The 25,730-nt window shown below is 44.3% G+C and overlaps 1 long non-coding RNA gene across 6 annotated transcripts in view; it reads right to left on the reverse strand.

Annotated features, from left to right (window-relative positions):
• The window catches only part of LOC144756087 (uncharacterized), a 1,092,383-nt gene that overhangs the window by 662,360 nt on the left and 404,293 nt on the right, over window positions 1-25,730 (reverse strand). Inside the window, exon 5 of one of the 6 annotated variants that reach the window (XR_013595068.1) lies at window positions 20,214-20,277. The exons of the other annotated variants lie outside the window; for them this stretch is intronic. This is a non-coding gene — a long non-coding RNA (uncharacterized LOC144756087). The remainder of the gene's footprint in view (window positions 1-20,213; window positions 20,278-25,730) is intronic. 6 annotated transcript variants of the gene reach the window in all.

Here is a 25,730-nt window from a genome sequence, read left to right on the forward strand (position 1 = left end):
CTAACATATTCTGCAGGTTGGTCACCAAAGAAGACGGTATTTGAGTCATTCGTTCCTCATGAGGTGCCTCAAAGCGAGCATCATGGACAGGAAAGAGAGCACACCCTTCCTCCTCATACTCTTCATCATCTTCTTGGCACTTTATATTGAGTTCAGATGGACTGGATGCAGGACGAAAAACGTCATTCACATAGGAACCGTTATCAGAATCGTCTTCTGCAGACTCAAATAATTGCGTTGGAAGAGTTTCAGTCATAGGACTCAAAGGAACTGGGCGTTTGACCACTGAAGCTGTGACCACCGTGAGTAGTTGCAGTAGCGAGTGAATGGTGTGTCGCCGACGGTCCCGTCGACGAGGTGGCAGTGGAAACAAATGTAGATGGTAACTGGGTCAGGGGGTTGTTGGTGGAGGGGGGCACTGGGGTTAAAGGGGGAAAATGCCACGTTGAGGTCACATGACTGCATAGTACCAATAAAAAGGAAGAGCTCCAGTATTAAAGGATTCGTAAGGAGTAAGATGGGGTATTCTAACGTAATTAATCACGCAAAAGGAGATATGATGGGGAATTATTGTAATGGCTAAGAAGTTTAAAATATGCTCTTTCAATGTCTCGGGCCTTAACAATATAAATAAAAGAAAGAGGATTGCATCTGAAATTCGATTTTTGAAGCCGGACATATTATGTTTACAGGAAACTCATCTTCCCTGGGAGAAAAGAGGTTTAGCATCTGATTTAGGGTATACTGTACTGGCAGCATCCCAACAAACAAGCATGATCAGAGGGGTAATGATCTTGATAAGACCACGGCTAGGCACACTTGTGAATAGCTTAACGGACAAATGGGGCAGATGGGTGATAGTTACATTAAATATAGGAGGCACGCTTATAACGATATGCTCTATTTATGGATCTAATTTGGATGAGCGGGAAATATTCGAGTATTTAAATCTTGAACTAGCTAATTGGAGATGCCCCCTAGTTTTTTGTGGAGATTTACATATTAATTTGATGGCAGGGGAGCTTGATGCAGCAGTAGAGAACTATAAAGGGAGAAAGCCTCGTGTCTTTAGAGCACTATATAACTTAGTGAAGGATCACGCATTGGTTGATATATGGGGTAAAAATCATCCTACTGCACCTGGATATACCTATTACTCCTCTCCGCATAAGAAATTCGTACGTTTGGACTATTTTTTTACGTCAGCCAGTATTCAAACCAATATAAAGATTCAGATATATCCCAGGGTAACATCGGATCACTCCCCATTGATATTAGAGGTTGCCCATGTAGGAGAAATGAAACAGAACAGGAATTTTACGTTTGACAGGAAACTATGCTTGGATGTACAATATAGAGAGGTTATGGCTAAATGGATCACAGAATTTATACAGAATAATATAGGCTCGGCTAACATTGAGATAATATGGGACACATGGAAAGCTTGTTTTAGAGGGGAAACAACGACCTACGTATTTTATTATCAGAATTTACAACGGGGAAAAATGCGGGATCTATATGAACAGCTTTTCAATGCTGAAGAATATTTAATCACATAAATTAAGAAGGGGGATAACAACTTAACTAAAATTCACGAGTATGAGGGTTTAATTGCCAAACGCCGCACGCACATTACAGGAATTTGGTGTGCGGAGATAGCGCGGAAATATTTAACATACAGGAGGTATATGCATGAATACGGGGAAGCTATAGGTAGGGCCTTGGCCTTAAAATTAAAAATGAAGGAATCCACTCGCCAAATTGTTAAACTACAAGATAAAAATGGGACAATATTTGAGGACCCACAGAAAATACTGGAAATACTGTATCAATTCTATACAGAATTATACACTAAGCAATCTAATTTAGATCTCGATATTTTTCTGCATGAAGTTACTTTTAATAAACTAACCGATATGGAAAAAATTGCGTTAGATCAACCATTTTCAATGGAAGAACTGGAAAAGGCAGTTAAAAACACTCCTAATGGGAAGGCAGCTGGCTCAGATTTTATTCCAGGTGAGGTGTATAAATGTTTTTTCGAACCTCTAAAAATTCTTATGTTGGAGACTTTTAGAAGGGCACAATTGGGGAAAGCTCCACAGTCATGGGATGATGCTTCAATTGTTGTTTTTGCCAAAAAAGGGAAACCCCCAGAACAACCTGCTTCATATCGACCTATATCCTTACTAAATTGCAATAGTAAGATTTATTCGAAGATGCTAGCAAATCGCATGTCTAAGATCATAACACCTTTAGTATCACTGACTCAGGATGGGTTTATCCCAAACAGAGGAACAGTAGCCCACATTAACAAGGTGATCACTTTAATAGATATAGCAGAAACTGAGAAAAGAGATCTTGCGCTGATATTACTTGACGCTGAGAAAGCGTTTGATCGCGTAGAATGGGCTTATTTGTGGGAAGTCATGGATAGAATGGGATTTGGTAAAAAAAAATTAAGAGCTATCAAGGTACTGTATCGATCACCTAATGCGAGAGTTACAGCCATTGGGCAAAAATTGGAAAGGATAGTTATCACAAGAGGTACTCGACAGGGGTGTCCCTGTTCTCCACTTCTTTTTGCGTTATTCATTAATCCTTTTTTAATTAAATTACTAGAGTCATCATATATTAAACCATTTTTTGTTTCTGATATACCTCATTCAATATTCGCGTACGCGGACGATATAGCTATCATTACTACTGATCCTAGGCAGGCAATCATAGAGATTGAACGCTTAGCCACCGATTTTGGAAACAGCTCCGGCTATAAACTTAATGCTGCGAAAACGCAGGTGTTGTGTACAGATAGCGTTCAATTTAATGATAATAGGGTAATATCGGAAGTGACATATTTAGGAATCATTATCAAATCACATACACAGGAGATAGTGGAAACTAATTGGGTTAGGACAATACACCAAATTCAGCAATCTTTAGATAGGTGGGGGAGACTTCAATTTTCTATAATCGGGAGAGGCAACATCATCAAGATGAATGTATTAGCCAAAATATTATATATATATCGTAGTATCCCCTTAGAAATACCCTTCAGTCATATATTTAAACTGCAATCTTTATGTACTAAATTTTTATGGGCACCCGGGAAAACCAGGCGAGCTATGAAATGGCTAACACTCCCGATAGAGAGAGGAGGACGGGGGATCCCGGATTCTTTGTTTTATTATTATGTATGTTTTTTTACAAAGAATGCGAATTCTATTGACTGGAGAACAAATAGAGGACTCGGCAGAGTCTCCTTCAATATTCTATTTATTATTGGGAGATCATTCAAAGGGATGTTTATTAAAAGAGCTGGAAGGGAACTATTACAAGCATACCCGATTTAAGGTGATTGATTCAGCATATAAAGTCTGGAGAAAAGTTAAGAATTTAATGAAGTTAGAGAAAATTATATACCACACCCCGCTTTCAGCAGAGAAGATACTTCCTTCGATATTTTGGGACCATGTGGCCAAGGAATGGAGCACGAAAGGGGTGGTAAGAATTGGAGATCTATATGAGACGGATGGAACATTTAGAGCTTTCTCTGACATGAATAGTAAATATCAAATACCCACTCTAGTTTTTTTAAATATCTCCAACTTAGAGACTTTTGTTTAAAGAAATTAAATAAACCTGCCTCTAATAGATTAATAGAGGAAATCCAATCAAAGAAAAAGATTGGCCTGCCATATCGGTTATTGTTGGAGCATAAACTTGATGATCTGAACAAATACAATATATACTGGCAGAATCAGCTGGCAGAAAGTGACTTGAATATTGTAGATACTATTTTGATGGCTAAAGATATATGCTTGTCAGCCAACATGAAAGCACAGGTGTATAAAACCATATTCAGACTATATTATACTCCCAAACGAATGGCCACATGGGGTCCACAATATGATGGAAAGTGCTTCCGGTGTGGAGGGGAAGAGGCAGATATAGTTCATATTTTTTACAATTGTTCTAAATTGATGTCTTTTATTTCAAGTATAGAATATTCATAGCTGAAGTTATTCACTATCCCCAGCACTTATGTTAATCGGGGTGAGCCAATCTATTAATGAAAACGCGGATTTGTGTAAATTTAAGAATTTTTTGTTTGTGGTAATGATTATAGCTCGGCTATGTATAGCTACTGAATGGTTACAACCTGAAGCACCTATGTTTGAATTCTGGAGAAGAAAATTATTTAATATATATGAATTAGAATGGAATTTATATGCTTTAAAAGGGGCAAGGAAAAAAAAGATTGGATTATCGACATGGGGGGCACTTAGAGAGTATATAGAGGAATAACTTTTGAGTTATGGATTATGTAATGAAATGAACTAACTTAACTGGAATTAATCAATTGTATAAGAAATCTCTGGATGTATTTACATGGATTTTGTGAATGTATTATGCTACTTTGACCCAACGTAGGCAATAAAAAATAAAAATAAAAAAAAAGGAAACAAATGTAGATGGCAATGGAGCCGTCGACGGAGATAATATCTTCTCCTTTGTCTTCATTGACGTAGATTTGCGTGCCGTAGATGGAGTCATCGACGAAGAGGAAGTCGTCGACATGGATGTCGCCGTCGACGAGACAGTCCTCGACAAAGGTGGAATCGTCGGCGTAGACGGCACCGTCGACGAGGATGTCGCCATCGATGAACTGGTAACCATCGACGAGGGTGCAGCAGTCGACGAGGTTTTGGCCGTCGACGAGGTCTTGGCCGTCGACGAGGTCTTGGCCATCGACCGTGTCTTGGCCGTCGACGAGGTCTTGGCCGTCGACGAGGTCTTGGCCGTCGACGAGGTCTTGGACGTCGACGAGGTCTTGGACGTCGACGAGGTCTTGGACGTCGACGAGGTCTTGGACGTCGACGAGGTCTTGGCCGTTGACGAAGATGTGGTCGTCGACGAAGATGTGGCCGTCGACGAAGATGTGGCCGTCGACGAAGATGTGGCCGTCGACGAAGATGTGGCCGTCGACGAAGATGTGGCCGTCGACGATGGATGCGTCGTCGGGGCCTTCGACGATGAATGCTTCTTAGCCACAGGCGTCGACGAGGCAGGTTTAATGGCTGTCGACGATATCTTGAGAATAGAGGAAATAGGCCTCACCTCTGGGAGCGTAGACGACGAGGTAGACGTCGTCGTCGTCTTCGTAGACATAGAACATGTTGTCGGCAACGTTGGTACCGCGTCGACGGATCTCGTAGTCGTCGACGGATGCGTCGACAGTCCCATCGATGAGCTGGCGCCCGTTTTAGATGACGAGGGCACAGCTTGGGATTGCGACGCCAGAGAACCAGGTCCCGTAGGCGTGGAGGCTAGCAAATCCGGTGGGGAGACAGATTTAGAAGCGTCGACGAGCTTCTTTCTCTTCAGGAAAGGAAAGGAGAAGGTATCTCAGTCTCTGACCCACGCTTGAGAGAGGCTTTAGAATGGAAAGAAGACACGCTTTCCATGTCAGAAACAGGATCTTTCGGAAGTCTTCAACTTCTGTAGCCACAGAAGGAGACGGGCCTCTCTATCCTTTAAAGACTTTGAGGAGAAGGTCCTGCAAAACTTGCAGTTTTTTACTTCATGGTCCGGATAAAGACAGTAAATACACTTACTGTGAGGATCTTCATGAAAAAGGCGAAGCTTTCCACAGGATGAACAAGGTCTAAATAAAGATTTTTTAGTTGAAGACCTCTTGACAGTTGAAATGTGCAAAAGAGTTGAAGAAACTGAGCAGAGCTCAGGGAGACTCCCTTCACACGACGTGCGGTAGAAAATCTGAGGGTTTGAGCTTCTGAGGAGAAGGTTCTAGAGGGTGCTGTTGCCTGATTGGCTGGAATGTGGACTATTATAATGACTATGATATGTTACTAAAGTGAATTCTCCCTTTAAAGCTTCTGTGGGCCTTTTTGCAGTTCTATGGTACTTTTAACTTTACGTTATATATTTTATATGTATTGCATTTCTTATGTATAATTATATAATTTTCTATATGTATATATATATATATATATATATATATATATATATATATATATATATATATATATATATATTTTACTACTATTTTATGTACCGTGGGACTCCCACTTCGACGACGGGGAATATTCAAGCATGTGAATCTATGAAAGACACCCCTAATACTGGAGAACAGATATCTCCTGCCATTAATACCTGTCCTGCTGGACCAACTGAAAGGAACCAATTTTTTTTATCAAGCTAGACCTCCGTGGAGCATATCATTTGGTAAGAGTGCAGCGGGGGGATGAATGGAAAACGGACTTTAGAACCAAATTTGGCCTGTACGAGTATCAGGTCATGCCCTTCGGGCTATGTTATGCCCCCGCCGCATTTCAATACTTCATGGATGAAGTGTTGAGAGGATTGTTGGATGTGTCTTGTATAGTATATATTGACGACATCGTAGTGTACTCAACTTCCTTGGAGGAACATATCCCTCATGTATCTGCAGTGCTTGGAAGGCTCCAGCAGTACTCATATGCAAAACTAGACAGACCCTCCAGTATTTCGCGATTTCGCGATTTGCAATAAAATCGCGAAATCGGCAAAATAGCGCTATGACCGCGATATTTATGTTTTTTGCCGCAAAAAAAGGTCTTGACAGACAGCTCACAAAACGGTGACCTCTGATTGGCTGTACGGGCACACGTCATTACGTCGTGCCGTACTAGCTAATTTAGAGGTGATTGAGTAATTGTACACGCATTGTGGATTAGAGAGGCCAGGACAGTTTATGGCTCCAGCAAGACTGCCACCTGTGAGTGGGGGCATTGATGAAGGGGGCTCCTGACACCTCGTCTGAAAGCGCAAACACGTTACATTCAATTCAGCCGTTGCCGGCAGGACTAAAGACCAATCTTGCTGCTTTACAGCAATCACAGCCAACAATGTGCTTTCAGATTAGCACTCACGTAAATTTTACAGGAGGTGCTGTATTTAACACGCCCTGTAGAAAAGATGAAAGGTGAGTCAGACACAGGCGGGCACCTAGAGCCAAATTTCGGGGGGGGGAGGGGGGTGCTAATTATTCGAACCATAGTTAGAGTGCCTGAATTTACATGTAAATGGTCTTTTACGGACCTGTTAAGTACTCGGGGGCGGCTGCAATTAGATCGTCTTGGATGCAGGCAGCCTGACCTTGCTCTCGCCTTCTGATGTGTATAGAGAGAGGGAGGGGGGGGGGCTGAGCAGGTCGCAGGTTTGGCCAGTACAGGAGAAACAAGTATGTACGTGGCCACATTTTACTGTGAGCTGTTCCAGCTCAATCTTTCATCCTTCCGAGGGCGATAACAACTGAGTTTCAATTGGTTTATGCGCAGACCATGTCATTTTAATTGAGAGCTGTAGGTCGACTAGAGATGAAACTGTGGGACTGGAGGATGGATGGGTACACTTTTAGGAGGGAGATTTTGGGGCAGAAGTGGGAGAATTGTATTCCGTGATTTTAGAAAGGAGCAAGCAAGGCTTTAATCAAAATATCAACTTTCCAGTGAAAGTAGTTTATTGCTTTCTTGCATAGGACTTATCGGCGTGGAAATCCATCTTTCTATTTTGGAATTTTAAGAGTTTGCGTTGCCCAGGGCAGTATTTGCATTTCAGATTTGTGCGAGTGCATTGCTTGTTTAATTGTGTACAGACCAGCACAATACTTTGCCACAATTCAAGGTTGACTACAGTGGTTACATTCTTTTGCTTGCTATTGTTCTATATATTCTGTTGATGTATAGGTTTGTGTGTGATAAATTAGCAGTTTGTAAATAGCTGTTTGAAGGGTAACAATTTCTCAAATTGTAATATTGACCCTGTTTAATAGGGTTATTAGACTTTTCCCAAAGGTGGCTGCCAATCTTTTTTTGCACGTTTCTTTGTATTTGTTTAAAGAGAATGGAGAATCATGCACATCCACCCTCATTAACCCATGCCCGACGCCAGGCTGCCTTTTGAGGAGCATTTATATGTGCTCTGCATGCACCAGTAGTCCATAGACAAGCCCTTCATTCCCAAGTCCAGGGACTGATGGGCCCCACATATCTTCTGGATCGGGGCTTGCAGTGGTCACTAAGGGTGGAGAGGAACTCAACCCTGCTCCATCACACTTCTAAGTGGTGCCTGCGGGCTGAATGGAGGACCTCCAGTTGGATGTCACGACCTCATGAAACTAACACCAGCTCACCCAATATTTTAAGGGTTTGTGGACCTGGCACATAGAATCCTTTGCTCTGAGGACCCGCAACTAAAACACTTACGCTAAAAATCTGTGCTTAGCATAGTGTGCTGCCCGACTTGTATTTTGCTGTTTCTGTCATTGCATCCCGATATGTGATATAAAGTAACATCATACCTACAACAAGGCAGGACTATTGGCTAGGTCAATGGTTATTAGTTGCATAAGATAAATAATTGCAACTATGGCTTGTTACATGTAATATTGAAAAAGCTTCCACTTAAAGCCCTAGTGACACTACAATGTTGCTGCTCTTGCGTTTCAAGGAGAGAAGGGAAATCCAGAATGAAAATGACTCTTTAAAGGATTTCCTTCCCTCACAACGCTCACCTGGCATGACGTCAGTAACTTCTCCACTATTCAGATGCTCCAGGATTTCGTGATTTCGCGGTTTGTCGCTAAATCGGCACTTTTGTAAAAATGCCGTGATTTTTACAACAGTGCCCACTAAGATATCTGTGTTTGTTGTAGGGAAAACTGCCAAATAAAATGCCGCAAAATTGCCGCTAAATTTCCATATTTGTGCCGCTAAATTTCCATTTTTGTGCCGCTAAATTTGCTAATCCAAGCCGCTATATCCTGGGGGGTCTGACTAGAGAAGTGCCTTTTTCATACTCCTGAAGTAGAGTTCTTGGGTTATGTTATCGGCCCCAATGGACTTTGTATGGATCATAAGAAAACACAAGCCATCATCAAGCGGGAATCCCCATCATGTGTAAAAGCCCTACAGAGCTTCTTGGGGTTTGCGAACTTCTACAGAAGATTCATTAAGAACTTCTCCTACATCATTCAACCCTTGACACTCTTGCTCCGGAGAGGTGCTACCTTCCAGGGGACTGCTTTAGCCGAAAAGGTGTTCCAGACCTTAAAGCTTTGTCCAGCGCTCCGGTGTTGAGACATCCTGACGCCTCACAACCATTCGTACTCAAAACAGATGCCTCTTACTACGCCATAGGAGGAATCCTTTCCCAGCGACACTCAGACACAGGTCAACTTCACACTATTGACTTCTTCTCGAAGAAATTGACCAAATGTGAAGTTAATTACAGCATTACAGATCAAGAACTGTTAGCCATCAAGCGAGCCTGCGAGGAGTGGAGACATCTATTGGGGGCCAGACACACAGTGGAAATATATACAGATCACAGAAATCTGCTGTTTTTGAAGAGCGCAAGAGCCCCAACTCCTCGACAACTAAGGTGGTCATTGTTTTTGGCGGACTTTGACTTCATGATTAAGTATCGACCCGGCCCGCAAAACAGAAAGGCTGATGCGCTTTCAAAACCCAGGCCTACACCTGCTGTCAGTTCCAATTTTGAAAACGAATCTCCTATCATACTGCAGAAGGCCTCCTTCCCTGTGGAGACCTTAGCTCTACTCACCACTGCGAATTTTCCGGATGAAGTGAAGAACCAACTTAGGAGCCTCGACAAAGACGCATGGGCCATGGAAGAGCCACAACACTGTTCTATCAAAGATGAGATGTTGCTCCATGAGGAAAGATTATATGTTCCTGAAGGACCACTACAGCAACAGGCCTTACAATGGATACACAATACGTCTTTAGGCGGACATATGGGGATACAGAAAACGCTCTCTACTATGTCTCGATATTTCTGGTGGGAGACACTTCGGAGAGACACTGAGAAATATGTTTCTGAATGTTCCATTTGCACACGAGCCAAAGCTTAACATCAACGGCCCAGTGGTTTATTTCGACCTATACCAACACCATCGGCTCCCTGGCACACAGTATCCAAGGACATTATTGTGGAAATGCCTCCTAGTTCTGGACACGACACTATACTAGTGGTCATCGATCATCTGACCAAGATGGGTTATTTCATCGCTCTTGCCAACCTCAGCAGAATTGGCCACAGTCTTTTTGCAACATATAGTTCGACTATACGGAATCCCTTCAGTTATCATCACAGATAGAGGGGCCCAGTTTACCTCTAAATTCTGGAAGGCACTGTGTAAGGTCATGCAAATCGCTGCCTGTCTGTCTACAAGTTACCATCCGCAAACAGACGGCAAGACAGAAAGGTTAAACCAAACCCTAGAACAATACCTAAGATGTTTCACATTGTTACAAGAAAACGACTGTATGTATGTATGTATGTATGTATTTTAATGCTTATTAAGCGCAACTCTCACCCAGAGGGTATCCTGGCGCTGAGATCAGTTCAGCCATCTGGTCTACGCTTATTCTGCTCTAGGGAAAAGATATGTTTTAAGATCCCTTTTAAATGAAATCAGATTTTGTCTGCTCCTCAGTGTCAAAGGTAGAGTGTTCCACATTGTGGCGGCCGTAAAACTGAAAGCACGGCCGTCCATTCTCACTCTATTTATCCTCGGGATTCTCACTAGGAACGCCGAGGCGGATCTCAGGGGTCTGGCAGCCTGGTACCACGAGAAAAGATTTTGCAGTGGTATTGGTCCTTGACCATGCAGAGCTCCAAAAATCAGGCATAAGGCCTTATAGGAGATCCTCTGCTGGACCGGTAGCCAATGTAAGACTGCCAAAGCTCCGGAGGGGGAGGCCGAGCGTGGAAGGGACAGAGCTAATTTAGCCACCATATTTTGGATCCTTTGTAATTTAAGGATCAAGGTCTTTGGAGCTCCCAGAAGTAGTGCGTTACAGTAGTCTAACCTACTGAGAATGGTACTACGCACTACTTCTGCTCTAGCTTCCCGAGGGAGAAGCGGCAATATCTTCCGTAGAGCACGGAGCAGACCCATACACGTCCCTACTGTCCTATTCACCGAGACGTCCAGTTGTAAGTTTGATTCAAATATGACTCCCAAGTTGCGGGCCGAAACTGCCGCCTCCACCGAGCCAGGTATAGAAATAGGCCAAAAGTCTTCCGGCAATGGGCGAGGGAGTCGGTCTAAAGAGCAGTGCAATATCTCCGTCTTTGCACCATTGAATTGGAGTGAATTGGCTTGCAACCACTCTGCTGTGGCCGACATACACTGATGGAAAGTGTCCCTCGACACTGCCTCTGAACCCTCAAAAGAAAAAATCAATTGGGTATCATCGGCGTAATTGATGACTTGTATGCCGAAAGACCTTATTAGTTGTATCAAGGGCTGGAGGTACAAATTATAAAGAATCGGACTTATCGCCGACCCCTGGGGGACACCCTGATTCACCTGACGTATGTCAGAGCGGAAAGGTGGTAATGTTACTGCCTGTTGTCTATTAGCAAGGTACGATGTTAACCAGGATAACGCTGAGCCAGTTATTCCCGCATTACAGAGGCGGCCCAGTAGGACCTCATGGTTCACCGTGTCGAACGCGGCCGACATGTCAAGCAGCACTAAAAATGCTGACTTGCCCCTGTCGACACGCGTTCGCAGATCGTTCAACACAGTGACCAGAGCAGTCTCAGTACCGTGGCCCGGTCTGAAGCCAAATTGGACTGCGTCCAGACAAGAGTTGGTTTCCAGGAAGTTGGCCAAGGCTCTCGTAACCCACTTCTCTAAGATTTTTATCGCGAATGGTAACAGCGAAATAGGCCTATAATTGGCTGGGCAGAGGAGGTCCAAGGTAGCCTTTTTTAGCAGAGGTGTTACAATTGCCAACTTCCAGCAGTCTGGTACAGATGCAGTGGCCAACGATTGGCAACAGATTGAATGAAGCGGGGGGAACAGCTCGCCATGGAAGGCCTTCCAGATCTTATGCGGCATGGGATCTAAAGGTGAGCCTGATGATACGCAGTTAGCCAGAGCACAGAACTCCTCCAATGAGGGAATAGGGAGGCTCGGCAACTGACAGGCCATCTCCTTGTTCTTACTTTCCTCAAATGCCGGGTGGCCAGGGGACACAGAGGGATAGGACCCAGATGGCATATGCTGTGTAGACACTTCAAAACCCTTCAAAATGTTCCTAATTTTGTCATCAAAAGCTAGGGCTAAAGAGTCACAAAGCTCCTGCGACACAGGTGAAGAAGGTACAGCGCAGCGCAGACTGGAGCACACTCTTGTGGACAGCAGCGTTTGCATACAACCATTCTGATCATTCTTCTTTAGGATGTTCTCCTTTCTTTTGTTTTAATGGATTCCATCCCAATATGTTACCATTCGAACACCTAGTGATCACTAATCTTCCTTCTATTAAGGAACCTTATGCACACCTTAAGCTAGTATTAGATAATGCCAAAACACATTTAGAAGGGGCACAAAAAAGGGACAAACAACAGGCAGACAAATAGAGAACACCAGAACCTTCTTATAAGGTAGGAGATAGAGTGTGGCTTAACACGAAACACCTGAAACTTAAAGGGAACAACAGGTTGCAGCCTAAATTTGTAGGCCCCCTATTCTATAGAAAAGATTGTTAATCCTGTTGCTATGAAACTGCAACTTCCCCATGCCTGGAAAATACACCCAGTATTCCATGTATCCCTTTTGAAGCCCTGTATTCAGGGCACCCGTTTACCAGTGAGACCACAAAATGTGGAAATAGATGGGGAGGAGGAGTACGAGTTGCAGAGTATTTTAGATTCCAAAAACCTTCGAGGGCGAATGCACAATCTCATTGACTGGAAAGGTTATGGTCCAAAGGACCGTTCATGGGAACCAGTGGCTAATCTGCATTGCCCTGGACTCCTGCGGCGTTTCAATTTGCGTTTCCCCGCCAAACCTGGTGATCCGCCGAGACGACGGTCAATGAGAGGGGGTACTGTCATGGCTAGGCTACGATAGGCACACACACTGTACACTGTATGTATGCAGAGGGCACTACAACTCCCACAACGCTCGGGAAGGCAGGCTACGCCTCTGACTGCAATTACTTAAGCCCGGCCTAAGTTGTGTTCGGGGCTTGTCAATTTGGTGCTTCCGTAGTGAAGGTCCGTGAGGCAGTGGCATCGTGGAGTTGCTGCACTCTTTTGAACTGTGGAATACTCGAGGTAGCCTGCTACCGGCAGCCTGCCTTCTTCCCCTTCCTGGACATTATTTTCTGAGAAACGCTAATGTTTGGGGCTTCTAGAGTCCCGTGGCAGCAAAGGCCTTGATCACCTGTGACGCCTGCCCGCGTCTTGGTGGGTGTGTCCGTGACGCGCTCGAAGACATCGAGTAAACGGAACAAACCCTCACAGCGTACCGTGCTTCTTGCGTTTGGTACAAAAAACTTTGTGACCTGGTGTAGTTTCGCCGCATTAGAACAGAGCGCTATTATTTCCATTTTTGAAGTCGTTTGGAGGAAAGCGGCACACACGTTGATTCAGTGCTCCTGTTCGTTACCGCTTCCCTGCTGATTCTGCTCAGGAGAGCACGAAGAGCAGGTCATTCACTGCTTCTGTTTATTATTATATGGTTTTTGAGGAGCTTCCGTTCAGGAGAGCAAAAGACTACCTAGACTGGAGAATCCGGACCTACTTCCATTTTAGGAGCTGTCAAATAAGAAACATTTATTACTGCCAGAGGATTATCTGAGTTAAGTACCTCTTTTCTTGACTTTGTTTTGTGTTGCTTCCTTGATACAGCACACATCCAACAACTCCTTCTAGCACCAGAAGGGTATTGCTTTTTCTATTTCTTTATTTTTTTACTTTTGTGCCTTTTTCTGTTGGGAGATGTGCAGCTGCTATAAAAGTAAGTACAGGACACGTAGAGGCATATTGTGGTTAAACATGTAGGGGGGAGTCTACTTACGTGTGTGTTGTGTCTCACTTACAGGGCAGACGGGGTGGAGCGTAGGAGAGAGAGAGAGGTCTACATCTCCTGAAGACATCCCTATTCTGTATTACGCAGCGGCAACGCTTTTGTTTCATTTGTCCCTTTTTTCCCTTTCCCCTATGGTGGTAATATCTGTGGAGTGTCATACATATATACTCAAGGGTATCTCCATATAGGGGAAGGGATTAACTTGCATCATCGATCGTTCCTGCTGTATCCCGCTGTAGGTTAGTGATTAACCTAACTCTGTCTGAAAAATGTATTGCACTCGCAGATGCAATAAATGAGACCAATAAATCCGAGACCAATTTAGAAAAATAACTAGTCTGTTTATATATATATTTTCAAACCAAGAACTACTTCAAAGGTAAGTACTTTATTTCTTAAGAATTTTCAGATAAGCAAATAGTTCAAAGTTGTGCCCAATTAGGCACCATACAATTATATGGGAGGACAAAAAGCAGGTAGGAAAAGCAAAGGGCACAGACAGTTGAAGTGTTTCACTTTCCGGGTTTTGGGAAGCAAGAAGCCAAGTTTAAAGGTTTTACCAACAGTTTGTCCGGTGCGTCTCGAACTTCACCAGGAACAGGGAGTTGGTGGAGTTGGTGGAGTTGGTAGCTGGTACGCTACGGGGAAGGGGGGTCCTCTAAAGACAGGCTGCACAAGGGGGCTTGCGGGCAGGTCCGAGAGCTCCCAAATGAGGGACTAGGGTCGCAAGGGCCTTATGGACAAGGTAGCACCGCCGGTTTGATGTTACCCAAGCCGATGGGCTGGGTGTAGATTAGGTATGTTAGCTGCCCCGGTGCGTAAAGATGCTCCTCACGCTAACATCTGGCAGGGGCAAAATCAGGACTGCTGGGCCACTCTCGAAGTGGGTCTCAAGGGTCTTGATGTCACTCAGTGGCTGCTGGGCTCAGGTACAGTTGGAGTACCGATTTGACTCTTCGATGTTGGTCTTTGTTGCAGGGCATTCCATACCCCAGGATTGGTACTGCACAGCTCCGGATGGTCCTGGTGCCTCCACACTCAGCGTCAGATCTGACCTTTCGGAGCACGTGTACCTCTTCCTGGTCGGTTGCTCCATCTGTTAGGAAGCTGCAAGTCAGTGGACTGTACTCTGCGGTTTCGGCATTTACGGTCTACAGGGGAGTGGCTATTCTACTCCAAGGGAGGTCTTGGCAGTTTGCGAAGGCTGGTAGTCCTCTGGGTTTCTTTGAGGCCACACAGCAGCAGGATAGTGCACCGTGATTGTCGAGCCTTGAATTGGCAGGCAGGGTTTTTCGCCAAAATCTGCTGCAGGCACTCAGTTCTCCGGTTCAGCACCTCTTCTTTGTCCTCCTTGTCTTTAGGTCCTTCTGTTGTGTAGTTCCTATAAACCTATATAGGATCTGTGCGTTTAGATAACAGACTGGGGAATTGGTGTTCAGACTGATTCCAGGCACCCCCATCGGGTATGTTCGCCTGTATACCAGCTAGCTCACAGTGCCACTCTAAAGTACTCTTACCAAGGAGAGAATAGTTCTTGGCAACAATCAAACAGGACAACTCTGTCCCATCAGGGATCATGGAAACAGTACAGTACTTTTTGCTCAGTCACTCAAGCTCACTTTGTTTCAAAGAGGTACACAGAATAAACTGTGGGGACGTTTTTCAATAAGCATTTATAGAACCAGCGTCATTCTAGTGTAAAATAGGTGTGCTGAGACAACCATAAGAAAGAAACAGATATAAATGATTACAAGCACCAACAGAGTAAAAGGATGGTAGATTCCTCCCATAGTGCTAAAACAATGAATACAGGCAGGTATATAAATACATGACAGTAATAATGCGTACTCCTACAATGCAAGCCTAACTAGATGTACCTAGAATGTATGTAGGTGTCGAGCCAAGAATCCCCCCAGGCTGAAGCCAACCCCATTACCTGAAGTGAGAGACTGTGAGACCCTGTCATGATCTTGAGATGTACACCCCGCTAGGGATTTCAGACCACTCCAAGCTGAAGTGTCTGCATGCAGGAACTTCAGGGTCTTGCGTCAGTGTGTCAGCCTGGAAGTCCTTTTTCTACTCTCCCTGCCTCAGCAAAGATATAGTGTTTATATACCCAAAGTGGTAACCTCAGGGGATCTACCTTGCTGTGTCATGTCGGATTAGGATGACGGAAGGAATGACCCTTCTACATAGTTATTATTATGCAGGAGATGGTAGTCCTGCTGAGATTACAAGAATCCTCATGCATAATGAATGAGGCCAGTTTTCGGAGAAAACCCCACGTCATTTAAGTAGTACCATAACTAGGTAAAAGGTCAGTACCAAGAACCGTTATGTAGTGTAATGGCAGGGGAAATATAGGTGAAATGTGTGGTTATTACCGGAGCGTATATCGGGGTACCTGTATGAAACATAACACTTCAAATCTGAAGTTCAGGGTTGAGGGGTGCCACCTAAATACTCAATTTAGGGGCATTAAGGGAAGTGCCAGGTAGTAGACAAAGGGCCACCTACCTGTAGAGCGACTTACCCCTCCACTTGACTACTTCCTATGAGAAGTGGGCATAACCCTGATCATAATGGGCTAAGTCTCTCCAACACAAGATGGAGGGGTCTGAAAAGTGGGGTCCACATCAGCTGGCCCGCCCTAGTGGTGGTGCTGGCCGAATGTGGACACACCGGGATGGAAACCTCCACTATCTGCAGAGGCCCGGGGTCGCATATCAAAGGTGGCTGGGCCTTTGAAGCTTCCAGCCCTGGAGTGTCTATCCTGCTTGAAGGAGGTGTGAACACCCCTGCCCAGAGCAGGCTTTTTCCTGACCTCCGAGAGCGAAGGCTCTCATCTCAGAAGGTAAGAAACCGGTCTATGGTGGCTGGCTGGTCGAAACCAATCAGTCAACACACTAGTAGTCAGTGGATTTTCAGGGGCACCTCTAAGGGGCCCTCTGGATGCATTTATTAAGAATTCCAGCACTGGAATCAGCAGGCCTAAAAACAACTACTCGCCCACTCGCAATTGTGAGCAAAGTTTTATCAGGTCAAGCTATTTTTAGAACCTGCTAGTCCCATCTGATGAATAAACTAATGCTGGCAAGGAACAGGTGTTCTGTTCATTCATGAAGTGAATGAGCAATAAAGATGCCATTAAAACATGTTTTTATCTTAACACATTTGCTGTCTATTTAAGGAAAGAGGTCAACTGTCAATTTGTCTTTTAACTAATTGCTGCTTGGAAAATGTGGTTTAATTTTCTCTCTCTAACTAGAGTTAGAGGTATTTCTCAAGTGAGCGGTCTGTAGATGTCAGTTATTTTTCTCCAACATTTATAAAATAGCCTGTAAATTAATATTACAAAGAGTTAAATATGAGCAAAACAAAATAGAACACTTTATTTAATTGGTGATGTGCAAATGACACATATCTGCAGAAGCTATTTTCAAACATTATTCTTTGTACACTATATAGTTTTATCAGTAAAGATGCATGTCAATGGGGAGGGTTGTGGCCATTACAATGTCAAATCTGGTGATTACAAATGACAGTGTGCTACCACTTCATGCTTTAGTTATGTATTTATTAAAAGTGATAGTTTTTAAACATGATTTGAGAAACATTCCTGCCCAGCCCTGATGAAAATGCTGGTAATGAACTAAGAGTTAAGTCAGAGGTCATGTGTATCCTATATGTGGCCAGATTTTTATTATATATGGAAAGAAATGTTAGTCTATGAAATCAAACAAGAGGTTTTTATACAGCAGACATGCTGAACTCGCACATTTAAATGTGCTCTCATATGTGGTAATAAAGAAAATGGTGGCTCAATTAATTAAATCATTTGCCCACGATCACATCATTTGAAACCAGTTGACTGGGTCAAGAGCATTACAAATAGGTAGAGTAGATTATTTAAGTCCCTAGGACTGCGGGTCTAGTAAACATTTTATGATTTTTCGTGGCCTGATCAGTGTGGGTTTATTAAGACGTGGTGTTTGGTACCAAACATCTTGGGGTACGGTAAAGCCGTCATGTAACTGGGGAACTCATAATGACAAGTATTCAGCCCATGTACTATGGCTTCCCTGTGCACTGGTAATATCTAAGGGTAAACTTAAATATCACTAGGACATATCCCCTTTCGCAGATATGCTCTCGCATTGGTATAGTGCATTGTGCCATAAAGCTGTAAAGCCCACTGTAGGTGTGAATTACCTATACCGTATGTAGTGCTGGCAGGCATGGTACACAGGAATGTGTGCCATGTCGACTCTTCGGTTTTGTCTGCACCAAGACACGCAGGCTGCAATAGCGGTTGGCATGAGCTTGGTGAGGTGTCTCTTAGGGTGGCACAGTTCGTGCTGCAGCCCTTAGAGGGCCTCTTTAGATCCAATGCCCTAGGTACCAGGGGTATCATTTACTAAGGACTTACATGGAGTCTAAACTTGGGGCTAATTGTGGAACAATGGTACGGTTTAGCAAAACAACCCTAGTACTGGGGACCTGGTTAGCAGGAATGCAGTACACTTTCAGTAACAGCTGAATAAGATACCAGGCAAAAAGTGTGGGGTTACTGTAACAAAGTCCAGTTTTCTACACCTGCTCTCTGCAGAGCCTCAAGTCCCTTCCCAAGGTGGATGTAGTGATCCTGCCAAGTGGAGCTATAAATAGCAATATTATCAAGATATCCTGCAGTAAAAGACTCCAGCTCAGCCAGTACTTTGTTCACCAGCCTTTGGAAGGCGACAGGGGCATTCTTTAAACCAAAGGGCAATACAGTAAACTGGTAACGTCCATTTGGGGTCGGTAATACTGATTTTTCTTTGGCTACTGGGGTGAATCCAATTTGCCAGCACCCTGATGTCAAATCAAAAGTACTGAGACATTTGGCTCCACCCTACCTGTCAATCAGTTCATCAGCCCTTGGAAAGGGTGTGCATCTGTCTTAGTGACAGCATTGAGACCTCTATAGGCCACACAAAACCTCAGCTCTGGTTTACCTCCCTAGAAATGAGGTTTGGAGACTAAATCCACTGGGCTGGTTAATGGACTCTGCGAGGATTCGATCACCACTAACACCAGCATTTAGCTGACCACAGTTCTGATGCTTTCCTTGACGTGATCAGACTAAGTGTACATTTTGTTTTGATAGATAAGCTGTCTCCAGTGTCCACCTCATGTGTACACCAGGTTGTCTGACCAGGGGGTTAAAGAAAAGTGCTCATCATACTGCCCCAGGATTTGTCTGCAGTCAGTTTACTGTTGGGCTGTGAGGATGTCTGAAAATAAAAACTCCCTCAACAGACCCATCTTTAGGGTGGTTAGAGAGGAGATCAGGGAGAGGTTCACTCTCTTCTTCCTGATCTTCATTAGTGACCATTAGCAAGGCCACATCAGCCCTGTTATATAAAGGTCTTAGGTAGTTTACAAGGATGACCCTGTGGGGGTCCTGCAAATGTCTAGGTCTACCAGGTAAGTGACCTTCCCTTTTCTTTCTAGGATAGGGTATAGACCACTCCATTTATCCTGGAGGGACAAAGGTGCTGCAGGCTCCAAAACTCATACCTTCTGTCCTGGCTGAAACTCAACCAGTGCAACCCTTTGGTCAAACCATTCCTTCTGGAGCGCTTTTTTGGCCTCGAGGTTTTTATTTGCTTTTTACATGTATTCAGCTATCCTGGAAATAAGGCCTACCACACAATTCACAAGGTCAAGTTTGGGCTCTTTGGGAGGATTCCCCCAGTCTTCCCTCACTAGACTCAGTGGTCCCCTAACAGAATGGCCAATTAGAAGATCAAAGGGACTAAAGCCCACTCCTTTCTATGTCACCTCTCTATAGGCGAAAAACAGGCATGGTAAAAGGATACCCCATCTCCTTCTGAGCTTGCCAGGGAGGCCCATGATCATACACTTCATGGTCTTGTTAAATCTTTCAACCAGACCATTGGTGTGTAGGTGATATTGTTAAGCTTTCACTCACGAGGTTCCTGCTGCTTCCTTCTTGGTGATGCACGCTCCCAACTCCTTCGAGAACTAACCAGCCAGCAAGGGGAGCAACACTTGTACAACTGTTTAATCCCCAAGGGAAAGGGGAAGTGGAGAGAGAAACAAGACAAACAACACTGGATCTCTTCCTGAGATGGTGGTTGCAGTTTCTCTTTTGAAGTGTTCTGGGCTTCGTGAAAGATCTCAGATACTTTGATACACCTTCACAAAATAACAATAGACCTTTATGACTTGTAATTACACCTTTCACATCTTATCATCATATGACTTAACAATGACTAGTACATACCACTTTCTGTTAAGCCCATTCTAACACTCCTACAATTGTCAGGCGCCTGTTATTCGTCAATCGCCTTAAAAAACAATACACAAAGATATCAGCCAATAAGTACAATGTAGGATGAATTGGTTAGTGATTAATGATAAGGTTTAGTAACGTAGCACACCAACTTGTCCTACCTGGCAGTTGTATGTGGTAATCCTTAAAAGGGATTCTGTAATATAATGAGAAATAAAGAAAAGAAACAACAAACAAAATCCTCCACTCTTAGGAAGTTTTGCGTCTGTTCGCAATACTGGTACTTCAGTACCTATTATACATATGTGAAATACACGTTGTTAAACAATCCTCAAAACACTGATTCGTGATATAGCAGTTTAAACCACTACTGTAATTATCTAGAGTGGTTCAAACTAAATTCAACATTGATTAAACTTGCTTTACTTTGTAAGAAAAGGTCAAAGTTCCAAAAGTTTAAAAGCGACAATCGTTTTCCAGTCTCTTTGTAGTTCTTGAATTTTAAGCAAAAATAACAAAATTGTCTTTACCAATGGTTGATTTTTGCGTCCGGAGTTGCTTGGTAACCAGATCTCTTACTTGTTTACAGGAAGTCAGGTCGTCGGAAAAAAGCCCAACCGGAACCGCAGATCGGAGGTGCTGCAGCCGTCGGTGACTCTCGAAGAATGAAGGACGAAGGAGGCATGGAAGGGAAAGGTAAATGAAATCAGGGTACGGGGACCGGAACAGCCAAACGGGAGCGGGAACAGGTGCTGAGAGGAAGGGAATCCAGGAGGCTCTGATTGGCAAGACAGGAACGCTCGCGGTGATGCTGTATCACGAAGCGAAGTGTTACCGCGTGTGAGAGCAAGGTTTTTATAGCCTCCGTCTTGGGCGTGTGCTCTCCAATCACGTGTAATCAGCAAGCCGTTGCATTTAGCCCTAAACGTGAGACATGTTGTCTATAATGAAACATTGCTAGCTGCAAGAGATATGAAACACAAACATTGCTTGCCACTCGGCGCAGAGAACGTTAAATAACAGGCTTTGCTGGCTTCTAAACAATGCATAGTTTTAATCATAAAAAGCAGTCTAGGAACACAGCAAGAGACACCATGAATATTAAGGGGACTAACTCGCAATGGCACAGGAACCCATGACAGATATAGGGTAGAGAACTCAAGCCACACCACATTCATTCCACATTGCTTTTAGGTAAGCAGACATGAAGTTACTACCTCTGTCTTATAATACCTTCTTAAGGAACCCCACTCTTTTAAAAATACTTGAGGGCTCTGGCAACTGCAGGAACAGTGACTGTCCTAGGGGAATAGCTTCAGGATACCTGGTGGCATGAGCTATAACCACCAGTATAAATCTGGTTCCTGGTGCTGTTTGAGGGTCAAGGAGACCAACATTGTCAATCCCTATCCTTTCAAAGGGAACCCCATCCACTGGTAGTGGAATTAAGGGGGCCTTTAGTTTGCTACCTGTCTTGAAACTGGCTTTTCGGGTAACATTGGAGTTGCAAAAGTCCTTCACTTACTGGGACATGCCTCGCCAGTAGAAGTGGGTGACTACCCTACTCCAAGTTTTGGTCTGCCCAAAATGCCCAGCTTAAGGGATGTCATGTTCTACGGTAAGAACCCTCTATACTGCTGAGGGACTACCCCCTCTCCTAGTGGCACCAGGCTTGGGGTCTCTGGCTTAAGTATATATGAGTCCCTCAAGTGGTGTAACGAAACTTGAGGGGACCCCAATGAAAAGTGTATGGAGGGGACCCTCCATGGTCTGAGCCCAGTCAGGAGCTCTCAGGCCTGGGGGTCAGCTACCCGTGCACAGTGCAGGAGGGGGCCTCCTGGAACTCAGTGACTCCCCGCACCTCAGGCCCTCCCCAACCACAGGGGTGGCGGGGGCTAACGTTATGCCACTGAGTCCCTCCTCCCAATAGGTCCTGTGGGAGCAACTGACATCTCCCTTTTTCTGGTCAGCAACTTGCTGGCTCAGGCGTGCAACAGTAGGACAGGTCCCTTGTCCTTGGCAAAGATCTTCCCTAGAGGACCCCCTTGGTCTTAGGAGCTCTGCTGTGTAAGGCCCAAGTTCCTGAGGCTCAGTTTTCACAAGGGCTGATAAGTCGTCTCCCTGAGGAGAGAGGACCTGAGCTTGTTTCTTCATCAGAAGTTGGTCTCCCAGCCTTCTTGCCTTTTCTCTTGGAGGATTGGGCTATTGCTCCAGGCTCCAATACCTCTTTTTTACACTGGGCTTTGCTTTATGTTCTTGGTTTCACACTCACCCATTCAGGTATTCCCAGCATTGCTGCATGGGTTTGCATCTGTACCTCAGGCCATGCGGAGGACTACAGATCATTACTTATTAGACGTTATACTGGAATTGCAGAGGACACAACCACCTTCTTTAGGTCAGTAACCCTTCCCTATTACAAGGCCACCATAGCAATGGGATCTACCTTGATAATGTTATCTGCTTTGATTACTGGATATGCCTGTCTAGTTAAGTACTGCTCTGAGGATATCCATTTTTCAGTCATCATCAGTGCTTCTACTTCAACCCCATTGATATGTGACTTATGTCTGTATTTCTCCAGGTTATTGCACCAGAAGCCAGGGTAGCCGTATCCACCCCTCCCTCTGATATAATTTCAGCAACCTCTCTCACCTTGTCAGGGCACATCAAGGATCTCATCTGGAGTCTAACAATCCCTGAAGGTGTTTGACTAGTGGAAACTTTTTGGGGGCAGGATGAGGCCACAGTTTGGTGATCATTCGGCTTGCAGAGATGGCACCAAACCTTCTTGGGATCCTACCTTTTACCTTTGATTGGGAAGTGTCTTTCAGCCCACGCTCCCGAACATGTTTTCAGAGGCCTTTAGAAGACTTTTGGGGTTTTACCCCTTTGTCCCCCACATCTTTCCCTTGGAGTGAAGCAATAATCTTTTTTGGTCCTCCCTCACCTTTGGGTGTTTTAGGACACCCTTGTTTTAACCCAATGGCTTCCCCAGCTTTTGGAGAGAGACTAACCATAAGTCCAATAAGAACTGATGCAGTTTTTCTAAAGTGCAATTACTCAACATTATCTTTCATTATCAAATTATAGAGCCCTTCTTAGTCTTGCACTCTACTGCCTTTCAACGAGCCACCTAGCATTTTGTCTGAGAAATCTACAAAATCTACCCAGGACTGACTTGAGGTTTTATGAGTCGCCATGAACTTACTCTCACAGTAGGGTGCCCCAGTGCCTCTGGTGTAATGTCCTCACTTAACAAGCCCTCTCAAAGGCTGGAAACTACATTGTGATGTCATCACCCTCAACATATTTGCATAAGGGGAGACACGTGTAGAGTAGACGCGGAGACACTACGGCCCCAGATAACAATGCCCCCCCACGACGCCCGCCAGACTGAGGCCCTGGCGACACGGTGCCTACATGATGGTGGGAGCTTGGCCCCCCCTGCCACACTGCATAAAGATTGTAACAAACCTCCCACACACCAGCTACAGGTCCGGACACCCTCCCACGCGACGACCCAACAGAGCACGACACGACAATCTCCCAGTTCCTGTCACAGCCGCACTCCCCCAGATACACTCATCCCCCCCCCCTTGTTCTTCCGTATAATATCCCCTCACATGTTTCCACATGAGGTGGACACACGTAAAGGACAAACTTACATGCCACCTCCCATAGGACGCCAATACACAATCTCCTGAGAACACATAAACCTACAAACGGGGGTACATACGACCTGCTCAATACTGCATCTCCGCGGAGCACAACTGCACAAGCCATATTGCCACACATCCTGATGTAAGTCAAATCTACTCAAAGTGCAATTAGGCTATACTATTTACTTAAGTTACAATTTCCCTAACGCGTTGATCATCGACAGTAGCACACCGTTCTAGGTAGGTGATATGCATCACTATACGGATAAAGAAAACTACTGTATCAGCGAATTCTATCCACATGACACGCTCACAGGGTCTGTCCACGACAGCCACGACTACCCGCACAGCAGATGCCAGTGAGTTATCCTACCGATCTAGCGAACCTTCAGGGACATACGGATAAGAACTGTTGAGTTTACAGAGTTAACTTCTTTAGTTATGAAAAGATGAAACGAGACGTCATTTGAGTGTAAAATTGAACTGTGAGCATGCAAGGAGCGTACAATGTAACCAATGCCAACTGGTCTGGTGTTATGGTCAGACGAGATATGTACAATCACTACTTTGTCCCTTTCCCCTTCTCTCTGTTCCTCGTTTTGTTTCTTTAATTGCATGGAAGTGCTGCAGCCGGCCCACAGGGTTGTAGGCTCCACATTGTGTACTGCTCTATGCTACTAATAAACGTCTTACAAAAAAAAAAAAATCACCCTCAACATATCTGGGTACAATCCCTTTGGGGATTTTGGAATCAAAAGTTTCCTCTCTTTCCTTATTTAGTTTGTTGCTGCCATCACTCATGGGTTCTAGATCCATCTCAGCCCTTTCTTTCTCTATAGTCAGGATTTTGGCTTCAAGGGCCGCTCTTCTAGCTAGTCTCTCAAGAATATCTTCATCATCATCTAGCTCTTCTCTGAACCTTGATTTGCCAGTCCTACCACCGGCAGGAGAAGGCACTCGAGGTAAAGTTTTAGGGTAGTGTGAGGGGGTACCTCATCACCTTCTCTGTTGAGGTTAGAGGGACAATCTCCTGGAGTACTGTCCCCACTGTCATGGTCAAAGCCCACCTCCACCACTAGAGGGGTGTCGAGATCTGTTAAATGGTTGCCTCGAACTCTACAAGGAGCTTCTGGAGGGAGCTGTGTTTTGTAGGGTTTGAGACAATTTGGATTTTACTTGCTGTACAGAGGTTCTTTAACTGCGTCATGCTTGGATGCAGGTTGAGTTCCTGAACTATCGCCTCTGGACAAGACATTTATAGCACAGTTGGGACATTTTAAGAAAATCAACAAAAATGTATAATAGTCTTTTACGGCTGAACTGACTAATACACTTTTAAAAGTTCTAATGGAATGGAATGGGGGCGGGGGGGGTGGTGGTTGCTAAATACAAGGCCCTAACAGTACAAATTGGAAAATGTTGAATAAAATATTTTTGACTAATGTCAATTGTGGATTTCTTTGTGTTATCAACTATTGACCAAGTGGTAACAGCAAAGCCTTGTATTCCACCACTGAACCACCAATGTAGGAAGCTGGCTTTTTATGTGATAGTGCCCATGTAATGGCACACCATGCAAAAACTACAAACGAGCCTTATTGGTTTCCATGCTTAAATTAACAAGCATTTGCAATGCAGTAGGTCTCGCATTAGGAAAGTTTGAGCTATAGGTATTGTAAATGACAAATGTTTTATTTATGTGTTGGTTTTGAAAGTAGCAAAATTATTAGCTTTGTCATTTACAATGCCAATAGTTATAACTTTCGCTAATGTGACACCTATAGCATTTGTAGTGCAATATGTGTTGTATTTACGTGAATTAGATGTATTGCTATTACAAATAACA

Source organism: Lissotriton helveticus, chromosome 5_1, assembly GCF_964261635.1.
Source record: "Lissotriton helveticus chromosome 5_1, aLisHel1.1, whole genome shotgun sequence".
NCBI classification, from domain to species: Eukaryota; Metazoa; Chordata; class Amphibia; order Caudata; family Salamandridae; genus Lissotriton; species Lissotriton helveticus.